The 14,602-nt window shown below is 49.4% G+C and overlaps 2 pseudogenes; one reads left to right on the forward strand and one right to left on the reverse strand.

Annotated features, from left to right (window-relative positions):
* Positions 1–9,093, forward strand: part of LOC133898539 (oligopeptide transporter 1-like) — a 32,295-nt pseudogene extending 23,202 nt beyond the window's left edge.
* Positions 9,094–11,054: 1,961 nt separating this feature from the next.
* On the reverse strand, positions 11,055–14,367 carry LOC133899220 (large ribosomal subunit protein uL22-like; annotated as a pseudogene).
* Positions 14,368–14,602: the final 235 nt, after the last annotated feature.

Below are 14,602 nucleotides of genomic sequence, written 5' to 3' on the forward strand. Positions count from 1 at the left end.
AAGTTTAACACACATAAGGACGTCATAGGTGAAGTAGCAAAAACAATACTTTAATTAAATAAACGTTTACTTCTTACAAATAAAAGACTTCACCTAAGCAACCTCAAAATTATCCTAAACGACAGCATCTAAACAACGGCAGCGGGACGAAAACATTGGCGACCAACACTCCACAGGCACCGACTGGAAGACACGCTCCTTAGAACACCAGGTCGTCGTCTTGGAAATCCTCAAAGTCTTCCACTGAGCAGCATATGTTTTTGTAGGAGAAAGCAAGGGTGAGCACATAAAGTACTCAGCAAGTGTGGGAAAATAATGACATGTAGGCTTATATCAAGAATAGGCTAACACATGATAATATTTGCGTAAATGCGAGTAATGAAAACACATTTGGACTCAAAATCATTAATCAAGTTTTAAATGAATGTAACCCAAACAATCCATCATCTAGCATATAAGGTTACCCACTCTTCATACCACAACCGTCTAGTACTCCCTGTACTATGACCAAAACCACACCAGCTGGTACTCCCTGTACCAGAACCAAAACCATCCACCCTCTAATCATGTGAGGATCCAAGTCTCTCATGTCTGTGAGCACGGCTGTTATAACAGTTTTACACTCTGCAGAGGTTGTCCAACTTTCCCCACGAGTCAGTAAATTCCATGTTGCCGTGTTTGCAAGACACTTAACACACGCCAGTGGTGTGCCGCCAAGAATCACTGTATGACACTTTCCACTAACCAGAGACTAATTCAGTATGTGTCTACCCACTAGGTTTCACCGCCAGGCTTTACGCAAGCAAAGCTCCTACCCAGAAGCCCCCTTTGTGCTGACCCAACTCACACTGGACAGACTTTAATCAGTATGTCACGCCTTACCCATATCAGCCTCATGGTTGGTACGTTACTTCTTGGGTTGTCGCTCCACGAACCGGTCCTTACTTAGGTTACTTAAGCAAACACTAAACCAACATCATAACCATGATAACCATCAAAACTACTTTGCTGAAGACCTAAGGTTCCATATTGCTAGATTGCAAAATTACCAATTAAAAGAATTATCAGATTTATGTTTATACTGAAAAAGGCTTAAAATACTGACTGGGCTGCTTTGGCTGACGTGGCAGGGTGACAGGGACGACACATCAGCAGAGAGGGCTAGGTGGCAGCTGAGGTGGCTGGATGACGTGGCATGGCTGCTGACTGGATTAAATAGCGACACGTGGCAGCCTCGGGTTGGTCAGCGAAGGGGTATAGATGGGATCTAATCTTGGTCGTGGGTTTCGGATCCGACAGTTGAGCTCAAAGGGGACGGTCAGCGGAGGGGTTCTCGGCGGGGCCGAGCTCGGCACGGCGGCAACACGTCGGAGCAGGGGGAAAAAGGTCGTCGCCGGCTTCAATCTTCGACGATGAGTAGCGGAAAAGAATCGGGGGAGCGCGGGGAATCCATTTTGAGGCTTACCGCGGGTTGGCGGCACGGGAAGGCGGGCGGCGATGGAAGGGGCGGCGGAGGACCTCGGGATCTCATCGGGAAGGGCTCTCTGGCGGCGCAGGGGCCAAAGCGACGGCGAGGAGAGCTTCAGTAGAGGCAGGCGTGTGCGATGGTGGGCTCGGGCTGCGCTGATTTGCTCTGGAACGGCGCGGCGGCGATCTCGGCGAGCTTCAATCTCGACGACTAGGGCTCAGGTCTCGGTGATTTTCGGATGAGATGAGTTCGGGGAGGGGACGGGCACATATATAGGAGGCTCGGAGGGTCGCGGGGCACTGCAGGACTCCAAGGCGGCGTCGATTTCTTGTTCGGATTCGGCGGCGCGGCAGAGTTCGTCTCGGAGACGATAGACCTGACCGGCGGGTCCCACATGGCGGTGGCACAGGTGAAGGTGGTGTTGGCGGGGGCGTGTCCACGGGTGAGCGCGGGCGCGTGCAGTCAGCTGGACCGGCATGGGTGAGTGGGCCGAAGGAGGAAGGGCAAGGCCCAGGTGGAAGAGAAGGCCGAGGCCGGCTGTTGGGTTGAGGCCGAAGAGAAGTTGGACCGGGAAAAATAAAAGGCAGCCTGTGAAAGGATTTATTCTTTTTCTTTTGTTTCTAAATTCAAATCCAAACTTCAAGTTCAAAATCAAAGCAAAATCTCTTCAAATAAATTTCATCAAAAACCAAATAAAAATCCTATTTAAATAAGTCAGCATGAATGCAAAATAATCATTTATATCCTATGTCAAATATATATTCTTTCATATAAAATAGGATTTCTCTCTTTTAAATTATTTAAACTCATTTTAAATTTTAGCAAATTTTAAGAATTTCTAAAGGTGGAAAAATTAGGTGTTACAGTGATGCTCGCCTTGGTCAACGAGTTCTTCATGTACCGCACGAGCCAGCTGAGCATCGGCACGGTGGTGGTGCAGATCACGTCGCTCCCCATCGACCGGCTCATGGCGTCCACGCTGCCGGCGCGGCCGATCCTCGTGCCGCTCACCGGCGGCTGGTCCTTCTCCCTCAACCCGGGCCCATTCAGCCTCAAGGAGCACTGCCTCACCTCCATCTTCGCCGGCGCTGGATGCAGCGGCGTCCATGCAATGAACATCATCGCCATCGTCAAGGTCTTCTACAAGCGCTAGATCAATCCGTACGCAGCCATGCTGCTCGCCCAGACAACCCAGGTAAGATTGCTATTTCCTACATTCATTGGCCAATGGACTGAACGTGATCTCGACTGATCAGACGGAAACTATTTAGGGCCCGGCTGAATTTATTTTTCCCTATTCCTGCAGGAACTAAACTGTTTTTTCTATGCATTTCTTTGAAGTTCCTGGATTCTGAAACATGCTCTTGACTATTGCTTGTGTGCTTCAATTTCAGCTGCTTGGGTACGGATGGGCTGGCCTTTTCAGAAAGTTCCTTGTTGATTCAGCAAACATGTGGTGGCCGATGAATCTTGTCCAAGTCACTCTCTTCAGGTCAGCTAGCCTTTGTTCACATTTGGACATGTTGGTCATATTTGTTTCAGTTTATTGTTGGTTGCTGAGAAGCAGGTTGATTTATTATTTTAGTTTATTTTTTCTTTTTATAAGTTAAAAACTGAAACAAATATGTTGATTTATTGTTGGTTTTTAAAAATTGAAAAACTAGTTTATGATAAAATAAACTAAAAGCTAATAAGCTGACTAAGAGTAGCTTTATGATTTTTAATGTGTTAAGACCTAAAAAATTCTCGAAAAAACCAATAGCTAAAAGTCAAAAGCTATAAGTAGTTTTCAGCAAAAACCTATAAATTTTAGCTGTGTTAAATAGGGCTGTTGTAGCGAAAAGTTGTGCTTTGGTGTGCTTGATTAATTAGGATTTTTTTTGTTGTTCTTTTTTATGTCCATAGATCAATGCACGAGGATGAGAAGCGGCCCAAGGGAGGGCTGATGCGGCTGCAGTTCTTAATCATCGTGATGATCTGCAGCTTCGACTGGAACACTGTGTCCGGGTTCCTCGGCAACCCGCTGGCGTCGCCGGCGTTTGCCATCTTCAACGTCATGGCTGGGTTCGCGCTGGCCACCTACGTCGCCGTGCCGCTGCTCTACTGGACCAACACCTACGACGCCAAGCGCTTTCCGCTCATTTCATCGCACGTCTTCGACGCCGCAGGCGCGGTCTACGACACCCACCGCATCCTCGACCAGAAGACCTTCACACTAAACCTTGAGGAGTACAACGCCTACAGCCGTATCCACCTCAGCATTCTCTTCGCAGTCAACTATGGCATCGGCTTTGCCGCCCTCATGTCCACGCTCTCGCACGTCGCGCTCTACCACGGCAAATGAGTCACTCAATTATTGTCGCCATTCCCTAGCTCCTGCTCCTCATCGAACAATTTGTGTCGTCTGTCTCGATGGAACATAGAATCGAGCTTGACACGGGCTGTGATTGGCGCAGGGACATCTGGGATCTATGGCGGAAGGCGGCAGCAGTAAAGGCGGACGGAGGCAAGGACGAAGACGTGCACATGAGGATCATGAAGAGGAACTACAAGCCCGTGCCGCAGTGGTGGTTCCACGTCATGCTAGCCATCGTCCTGGCGCTGTCGCTCTTTACCTACGAGGGGTTCGGCCAGCAGCTGCAGCTGCCCTACTGGGGCCTCCTGTTAGATAATCCAGGCTCGGTTCATTGCTCTTGCACAAAGAATAGCTTAGCTAGAATAAAGGAGCCCGATCTTAGCCAGTTTTGGGCGCGTCATTGTATACTGCATGCTATCATGCGGTGGTTTTTCTTTCCTTGTTTTCCTCCGAGTCGTAGGCGTAGCGCTGGAGGTGATCAGCATGTTTCCAGGTCGTGGGATGGCACGACCATCGCGGGGGGCGTGGAGATCGCCGTGGTCGTTCGTGGCCACCAGTTAGTTGTAATCGCGTGTATATATGCAGCGTAATACAAAGAGAAAAGTTGGTGTGTGCTGCACCAAAGCTCTGAGCGTTCTTTCCTGTGTTCATCGCGTTCACCGCGTTACGACGTGTGTGCGTGAGTTTTCAGGGGTGTCTTCTTCGTCTCCGGCGACAGGCGCCGGCGAGTGAAGGCTACAACTGGTATCAGAGCTTCTACGGCACTGGGGCGTCATGTCGTCGCTGCCTGCCTTCGGCACGGGGTCAAGGACACCGGTGGGCGGCGGACGATGTGAGTCGCCATCACCTCCGCGACGTCGTGCGCGCCCGCGGTACCGCGACGGGACGGTCGTGGTGGAACGCATGGTGGAGCGTCGCGTCAAGGACATCGGGGGAGCCGGGTGGCCGACGCTCAACAAGACGAACTACAGAGCATGGTCGGCGATGATGCGCGTCATGCTCAAGGCGCGGAGTCTATGGGACGTCGTCATCTACGACGACATCGACGAGCATGACGACCAGATGGCGCTGTAGGCCATCTGCAAGGCGGTTCCAGCGGAGATGCTGGAGACCATGGCGAACAAGCCCAGCGCGAAGGCCGCCTGGGATGACCTCAAGATGGCGAACCTCGGTGTCGAGAGAGTGCGCAAGGCTAAGGCGCACACGCTGCGACGGGACTTCGACGCCCTGGCGTTCAAGGACGGCGAGACGATCGATGACTTCTCCATCCACATCAACGGGGTGGTGCAGCAGCTGAGGACCCTCGACGACGACTACGATGAGGTGAAGATCGTACGCAAGTTCCTTCAGGCGTTGCCACCCCGGTACCACCAGATCGCCATGTCGATCAAGACTCTCCTTGATCTGGAGGACATCTCCGTCGAGGAATTGGTCGGGCGCCTCAAGGCGGCGGAGGAGCGTCACGACCTCAGCATGCTCAAGACCGTGCTGGGGATGGCACGATGCATGCTCAAGACCATGGGCATCCCCGGTCGGTTCTAGGGGGAGGCGGTGATGACGGCGGTCTTCGTCCTCAACCGCGCGCCGACGAAGAGCTTGGAGAACAAGACCCCATTCGAGGCATAGTATGGACACAAGCCCACAGTTCACTTCTTCCGAACTTTTGGCTGTGTTGCGCATGTGAAGAACGCCGGTGGCCACCTGCGTAAGCTCGACGACAGGAGCACACCGATGGTGTTCATCGGGTATGAGCCGGGCTCCAAGGCCTACCGGTTCTACAACCCGACCACCGATCGGGTGCACGTTTCGCGGGATGCTGTCTTTGAGGAAGCACGCGCCTAGGATTGGGACCAGGGAAAGGCGGAGAACACCGGTAGCGACATCGACCCCTTCGTCGTCGAGTACGTCTACACGCCTGTCACTGCCGCACCGCATGAACGCACCGTGGCGAGGGCGTCGCCAGGAGCTGCGGCAAGCGCGTCACCAGGGAGCGTGGCGCGGAGCGGGGCAGGAGGCGTGGCACGGAGTGCGCCAGCAAGCGCGTCCCGGAGCATGACGCTAGCTCCCATAGGCGCGGTCACGCCAGTGATCCAGCAGTAGTCGGGCAAGGAGGGCGCGTCCTTCCCAGCTGCACTGGGAGGGGTGGAGTTTGTCTCTCCACCCAGCAGGGGCCTCGACCTCGACGACGATCATGAGGACGGCGCTCCATTGCGGTTTAGGAGGATCGATGACCTCCTCGCGAACACTACTCTGCGAGGGGCTGCAGATCAGGGCACCGCTGGAGATCTGCTCGTGGCCATCGGTGATGGTGAACCGGCCACGTTCGAGGAGGCAAGACACGAGGAGTGCTGGCGCAAGGCCATGAAGGAGGAGATGGCCTCGATCGAACAGAACAACACTTGGAAGCTGACAGAGCTCCCTCGTGGTCACCGGCCCATAGGCTTGAAATGGGTCTTCAAGCTGAAACGCGACGAGGAGGGCGCCATCGTCAAGCACAAAGCTCGCCTCATCCCCAAGGGATACGTCCAGCAGCAGGGTGTTGATTTCGATGAGGTGTTCGCCCCTATTGCTAGGATGGAATCGATCCGGATGCTGCTACCCGTGGCGGCACAGGAGGGCTGGCTTGTACATCACATGGATGTCAAGTCAGCGTTCCTCAATGGCGAGCTCAAGGAGGAGGTCTACGTTCAACAGCCACCTGGGTTCGTCGCTGCTGGACACGAGGGGAAGGTGCTGAAGCTGAACAAGGCACTGTACGGGCTACGGCAAGCTCCGCGCGCCTGGAACGTGAAGCTGGACAGCAGCCTACGCGAGATCGGCTTCGCTCGGTGTGTCAGCGAGCACGGCATGTACATGAGGGGCACGGCGGCGTCGCGCGTGGTGGTGGGCGTCTACGTCGAAGACCTGATCATCACTGGCGCGGACCCGGCGGACGTTGACGCGTTCAAGGCAGAGATGCGCCGGGCGTTCCGTATGAGCGATCTCGTTCTTCTCTCGTACTACCTGGGGATCGAGGTGAAGCAAGGCCGGAACGCCGTCACACTGGGTCAGGCGGCATATGCGATGAAGTTGCTCAAGAAGGCGGGGATGGAGGGCTGCAACCCCTGCCAGACGCCTATGGAGGTGCGTCTCAAGCTGTCCACTAGGAGCACGACGCCGGAGGTCGATGCAACGATGTACCGCAGCCTGGTGGGGAGCTTGCGGTACCTGGTGCACACGCGACCGGATATTTCCTTTGCCGTGGGCTATGTCAGCAGATTCATGGAGCAGCCCCGGCAGGAACATCTCGCCGCCGTCAAGCATCTACTGCGCTACATTGCCGGCACGGTGGACTACGGGATTGTCTACCCCAAGCGCTCAAACGCCGACAACAAGCTGATGGGGTACAATGATAGCGATTTGGGGGGAGACATTGATGAAAGGAGGAGCACTGCAGGGGTGATTTTCTTTCTTGGTGAGATGCCAATCTCGTGGCAATCATAGAAACAGAATACAGTGGCTCTCTCGACATGTGAAGCTGAGTACATGGCGGGCGCAGTGGGGGCGTGCCAGGCTGTGTGGCTCACCAGGCTGCTGGGCGACATCACCGGCATCAAGATCCAGCCGCCTGTTCTAGAAGATGGACAACCAGTCCGCGATCGCCCTGAGCAAGAACCCCGTTCTTCACGATAGAAGTAAGCACATCGACACAAAATTTCATTTCATTCGTGAATGCGTGGATGACGGGAGGATTTGCCTGGACTACGCGAGTACTCAGGAGCAGCTCGCTGATGTTCTGACAAAGTCACTGGGGCGCGCGAGGTTTTGTGAGCTTCGCGACAAAATTGGCGTTGTCAAGTTGAAGTAAACCGAGCCAGAATTAGGGGGAGATTGTTAGATAATCCAGGCTCGGTTCATTGCTCTTGCACAAAGAATGGCTTAGCTAGAATAAAGGAGCCCGATCTTAGCCAGTTTTGGGCGCGTCATTGTATACTGCATGCTATCATGCGGTGGTTTTTCTTTCCTTGTTTTCCTCCGAGTCGTAGGCATAGCGGTGGAGGTGATCAGCATGTTTCCAGGTCGTGGGATGGCGCGACCATCGCGGGGGGCGTGGAGATCGCCGTGGTCGTTCGTGGCCACCAGTTAGTTGTAATCGCGTGTATATATGCAGCGTAATACAAAGAGAAAAGTTGGTGTGTGCTGCACCAAAGCTCTGAGCGTTCTTTCCTGTGTTCATCGCGTTCATCGCGTTACGGCGTGTGTGCGTGAGTTTTCAGGGGTGTCTTCTTCGTCTCCGACGATGGGCGCCGGCGAGTGAAGGCTACAACTCCTCCTCGTCTGCGCCATCGCCTTCGCCTTCACCCTGCCGAGCGGCATCATCTCCGTGACAACCAACATGGTGAGGAAGAGGACCCAATCCCGTGCCCCATGATCAGCATCAAGCATGCATCAACGTACTATTTTACCCTTCTTTGCGACTGCTCCAGCAACCAGGGTTGAATGTCATCACGGAGCTCATCATCGGGTACTTGTACCCTGGGAAACCGTTAGCAAACGTGGTGTTCAAGACGTACGGCTTCATCAGCATGAGGCAGGCGCTGACATTCGTATCGGACTTCAAGCTGGGTCACTACATGAAGATACCCCCAAGGTCCATGTCTTCGCGCAGCTGGCGGGGACGCTGACAGCATCAACGGTGCACTTCGGGACGGCGTGGTGGCTGCTGACGTCGGTGAAGAACATCTGCAGTGTGGACAGCCTGCCGCCAGGCAGCCCCTGGACGTGCCCCGGCGATGAAGTCTTCTACAACGCCTCCATCATCTGGGGCATCGTCGGCCCGCTGCGTATGTTCGGCCGCCTCGGCAACTACTGGCAGTTGAACTACTTCTTCATCGTCGGCCTCCTAGCGCCGGTGCCCGCCTGGCTACTCCAACGCGCGTACCCACGCAACGCCGTGCTCCGCAACATCAACCTGCCGCTCATCCTTGGGGGAGCCAGTGGGCTTCTCCCCGCGCGCACCGTCAACGTTGTCATGTGGGGGCTCGTGGGCTTCGTTTTCAACCACGTCGTGTCCCGCCGGCACAAGGCCTGGTGGATGCGGCATAACTACGTGCTCGTCGCGGGCCTAGACGGCGGCGTCGCCTTCATGGGCGTGCTGACGTTTTTGGCGCTGGGGTACTTCGAAGTCTATGGTCCACGGTGGTGGGGCGGTGTCGCCGACGACCGCTGTGACTTGGCGGCATGCCCCACGACACCAGGGGTGTTGGTGAAGAGATGTCCAGTCTTCTAAGGACAAGTACATTGGTACACATCAATCATCTTATCAATGTCACCTAAGATTATAGTGACGTCGAGAAGAGAGAGGTGAGTTAAAGAAATGGTTATTTTGCAAAGCACCTTCGTACCATTATGTACGAGTTATCATTATCATACAACTAAACAATACATTTGTTTTCTGTACAAATTAAAGAATTATGGAATTATTATAAGACAACTGAAAAGATAACTCATTATAGACGGTGTTTGTTAAATCACGTTGAGCTTACGTTGTCAATATGTATCCTATAAGACAGCACTAATATACTTACCCTAAGCAGATTGCCCTACCAGAATCATCACTACTAACCATGATGATGAACGTGAAAGTGTAATGACTATTAATTCTAACCTCCTGTATCAACATACGTGTCCAATAGAATGTGTAAATCAAATAAGTAGAAATAAAATACAGAATTGCTAGATTTCAATTTTTTGAACACTCACAAAATTTTCATTGGCCTGGAGATTCGTGCTCTCTGGCTTGCATCAAAGCTATCTTCTCCAGTGGCAGCGGACGGCAGCGATGAAGGCCGACGAATGCGGGTCTGAGGTCACCCTGAAATTATGGGTCATTAGTATCCTCGGGCTTAGAGGGAGGCTAGACATGCGATATCCCGTTGGTGGGTTGTGGGCTAGTGGCGACGATGCAACAAGGCAGTGATAGCTCTGCTAGCTATGCATTGGAAGAGGGCGGTAGGCGGCGACCGAGAGTAGGATTGGTTAAGGGTAGCGGTGGGACTCAACGAGGGAGACATGGTTCCAGTAGCAACGCTACAGGAGATGAGGAAGAGGAAAAGGAATGAGACCTTGTTGAAATGGAAGAAAGTTATAGGAATTTTATATGATTCATTTCTTATAGAAAAATTTCCAAAGGCAATTGGAATAAAGGATTGTAGTTCCCAAAATCAGGATGATTTGTTCCAAAAGAATTTTGGAGGATTTCTAACATGATGTTTAACCTTATGAAAATGTTCTTTCTTGTCTATCTATCACGCCTGATTCGCATGTTTTTTTTTTTTTGCGCTCAAATCCAAATGGTAATTACTGTAGTTTTTTGTGTTTTGTAATACCTCTATTTTGCATATGCATTCCTACAAGAATCCTATGTTTTTTTTTCCTACTCGCATGTTTCATTCCTAGCCTTGAGAAAAGTGGAGGCTAGACGGTGAGAGGCTGCAACACCGATGTATGCACCAATAGCCAAGTGGGAGGCAATATGGCACATTATCATTCTTATATTCCAAAAGAGACCTAAGTGGAGTGGAGATGAGGCGACGAGAGGCTAGGATACCGATGTCGGCCCAATAGCCGAGTGGGAGGCAATATGGCAGCATGGGAGGATGCCTCCGGTGAGCCAATGGGCGGTGGCAAAGGGTAGGGGAGGGGAATGGTGGTGGCTGGATGCGAGGGGACGTGTTGGAGGGTTTGCATATGGCTTTGAAGAGGTGACAGTTAATTTGGATCCTGCGATCAACAGAGAACGATGGTGACTGAAATTGCACATTCTTCATACGATTGGGCAAAAGGACCCAAAAAAATAAGGATCTTCACAAAATAAGGCAGATCTCTAGAGACGCCCTTTCTGACGAGCTAACGGCGTTCCGGTTGAACTTCAGTAAAACTACATACTTAGAACGAGCTCTCTGACTGTGGGCATAAGGAAGCAAGGCATGGCCGAGGTTGGGCAAAATCTACCCAACAAGTGATTTCAAAACGCAAACGGCAGAAAAAAAACTCTTGCTTTTCCGAATGCTGCTTTGGCCGGTTACACCTTTTGACCCATCGCGTACAAACTTGCTTCGTTACGGTGTAGACATCTATACTTTAGTTCGGCTGGTCGCACGAATGAATGATGTAATGATGCAAACAAGTAAGACATAGTGCGAGCTTATTACCATGGGCTGAAAACGGCTCACACGAGCATTTCAACAAGGTGAAAATCTGGCGTGCGACCAGGACAAGCGAAAACATTTGGAGATAGTTTTGCTCAGTAAGAATAAGATCCGCTTGAGGCAATGAACTTCAAAAAGGGTCTGTTGAAGTATGAACCAACAGCACAAGAAAAAGGAGATACAAGCGATCAGCTCACTTTCTAACTGACACTAGCGAAACCATGCAAAGCTTCCTGTCCTCTAAGCCTTCCTGGGTGCAATTTGTGTCTCAGCCTGCAGAGCATAAACAAACATGGCTTCCATAGTCACTCACCAAGTTCAAACAGGGCAATATCATATGCTAAGTATCATATGCTTAATGTCAGTTATACAGTGAGCATGTACCTCTTTCTTGACTGGCTCTTCCTTCTCTGACAGGATCAGCTCGATGTGGCACGGGGAGGACATGTAAGCTGCAGTAGGTAATCAAGATGGTGAGAACATTTAAATAGTAGAAAGCAGCGGGAGATAAACATCAACATAATATTTTAACTCACTGTCAATGCGCCCATGAGCACAGTAAGTCTGGCGCCCCTGCTTCTGAGCTTGGTTCACACATAGAGTGTATCGACATCCAAACCTTTAACCTACAGTAATAAATTGAACATATTCAGTATTCATGTAGTATGCAACAAGGAAAGCTCTGGCAGGCTATAGCAAGATAACATACTTCAGCATTACTCTCCTCATTCTTGAGAAGATCGAAAATGAATCTAGCAGACTTGACAGGCCAACGCCCCTGACCATTCGAGTGGCGATTCTTAGCTTGTGCTGTTCGTCCAACACCACCACAGTACCTAAGGAAGGGAATGGTTTGCTTGTTGGCAATCACATCCTCAAGATACCTTTTAGCCTTGGTCAGCCGCAGCTTCCTGAGAGCAAAAGCTGTCTCGAGTGTGTTCTGAAGAGAGTGAGGGCAAAATATTAACCAACATGTTACAATTAAGTAAAATGTAATGTGTGTTCCAGATACATAATCATCGCAAACTAACAACACAAGTAAAATAAAACTGGGCCTCAACAATGCCTGTGTCACCATTCATCTTAAAAGATGTAACTATGCCCAAGCACCGGCAAAAAAAAAAGGAAAGGAAACAAATCATGATTCATTAGTTATCATTTACGGAAGTAGTGATCAAAGTCCACACAATGGTTCACCAAAGAATACTGAATATAGTTTTCCTAAAGTTTGCAAGAATACTGTTAGGGAAAAAATAGGCTCTCTTTTTCTATAGGTTTAAAAACAAGACAATACTTCTACACCTTACACATCGTGATATGCAGATCAAGAGGGGGGACATATAAATAACACCTCAGCGCTGGCAGAATAATTCCAGGGTCATCATGGCCAATTCTGTCGGAAAATTTATACACATAAAAAGAGCATCGGGGTGTATTGGTATGTACCATCATTTACCGAATCAGTGGCCATGGTACGACAAACGGTTCACTCAAGAATTTTTTTTCCTAAAGATTACAAGGCTAACACCTATTGTAAATATAAAAAGCCAGCACATCTACTTTAGGATACTCAATTATAGCATGAACAAGAACAAATAACACGAGAATCAGAAACTAAGCACCAACTTTACTAACAAATTATCAGGACAGCTTTTGCTGTATAGCAAATTAGCAATAATTCAAGTTGTGGCATATGTAAATTATAACACAAAAATGCCAAGATGCACCTGTACATCTCATCATAACAACCCGTTTGGTTGCCCGCATGGCTCAGCCTGATTCGTATCTATTGAGCCAGGCTAGAAAGATGCAATAGGATCTGTGTGGTTGACTGCATGTACTCAGCCTAGCTGAAAAGAGATTGTGTTTGGTTACCTGTATGAGTATATGTTGCATGAGCTTCAAGCAAATTAAAATATGAACAAATTGATTGTGCAACATTTGGATGAATTTGTTCATGTTTGAATTTATTTTAGTTCAAACTGAATTAAAAAGAGAATATCATATAAAATGATAATAATGGAACATTACAAAGGAACTCATTTTTTCACCAAATAACATAGGGTTGGAAATATTTTTATAAATTAGTACATCACATGATAAGAATATTAGTGAATTGTCCCTGAATTTTAGGAATTTATTTGAGGCATCAAAATTTGCTAGAATTTATAAAAATCAGCTTCTTTGGAGAATTTTAATTAAATATTGGCTTAGGATTTTTGCATCAAACCAATTAAAATGGGTTCCTTGTGAGCTCTAGTTTGCTCATGAAAATATTTAAAATTTTTAGACCACTCTTGTACTCCTAGATAAAATCGAGAGTTAAATGGAAACACACATGTACACGTACACAAGCGCATGTGCACCAAGCGAGCCTAGCCCGGCGGATATGAAATCGAAATCCGTTTCCACCGGGCTTGGCTGACACATGTATTTTGCATGGCTCGGGCCTGGCTTGCGCATACGCCTAGGCAACCAAACAAATTTTGGCTGCACGAGCAGAGCCAGGCCAGCCCGCGGCCAGCCAACCAAACAGGCTATAACTGAACCAGTGGTCATGGTGTGACCAATGGTTCACGCAAGAATTATGAAGATAAGGTATTTCTAAAGTTTAGGGGGATACTCTATTCAAGAAAATAATAGTCCGCATTATCTATAGGTTTTAGACTACCATGAAAAGAAAATTTGAGTATTACCCTTAAACGTAACGACTCACAGGTAAAGTAGATACAGATAAAACTTTGCACTAATATTTCAGGAGGGGAGGACCGGTCAATTGAAAAAGGTCCATGTCTAATGGTAATGGCACGGTCAACTGATCCTCATGTATTAAATTTGAATGAATACCACTCAGTTATACTATACATGAGATGTTGATCACACTTGTACCATCATTCATCGAACCTATCTACATATAACTATCCAACAGTTCACCCGACATGGAAATAATGTAGAGGTAAACATAAGCTGGTGCGGACCCTAAGCCCATATCGGATATATCTATCCCCATTGCATTTGCAAACTACACATTTCAACTGGCATATGCACCTAAGCCCATCTCAGACATACATAACTGCACGTATATGCAGTAATACAGAATTCCACAGCTCGAATTAGAACACAAACTTGCACAGATCAAAACTTCAGTTCCTCAAGAACTCACCTTAAAGTGCACGCGCAAGTCCCGACCCATGGCCTTGGCCGCTGCAAAAACACGAGGCAAGCATCATCAGCTTCCAGATCAAGGCCCCGTTCGTAGAAGATGCAGATACACGAATGAGAAAGAGGATACGAGGGGAAAGGGCGCTAACACTTGGTGGGATTGGATGGCCAAGAACCAAGAACAGAGAAGAGGACTCAGAAGATCGAGAGGGAGGGGGGGGGGGGCTACGGAGGCGACGGAAGGGCACTTTATACGGGAAGGGAGGAAGTGGAGCAAGCAAGTAAAAACCTACTGGCCTTCTAATGGAACAGCCAGGTCATCGGGCCGCTAACTGGACGGCCCGACTGGGTGTTAGAACGAGAGTTCTTATATATTTTTTCGATTAAAAATTTAAATAAATAGATTCCTCGGCAATATTTGTAAAA

The sequence above is a fragment of the Phragmites australis genome, chromosome 18 (assembly GCF_958298935.1).
Source record: "Phragmites australis chromosome 18, lpPhrAust1.1, whole genome shotgun sequence".
Taxonomy (NCBI): Eukaryota; Viridiplantae; Streptophyta; class Magnoliopsida; order Poales; family Poaceae; genus Phragmites; species Phragmites australis.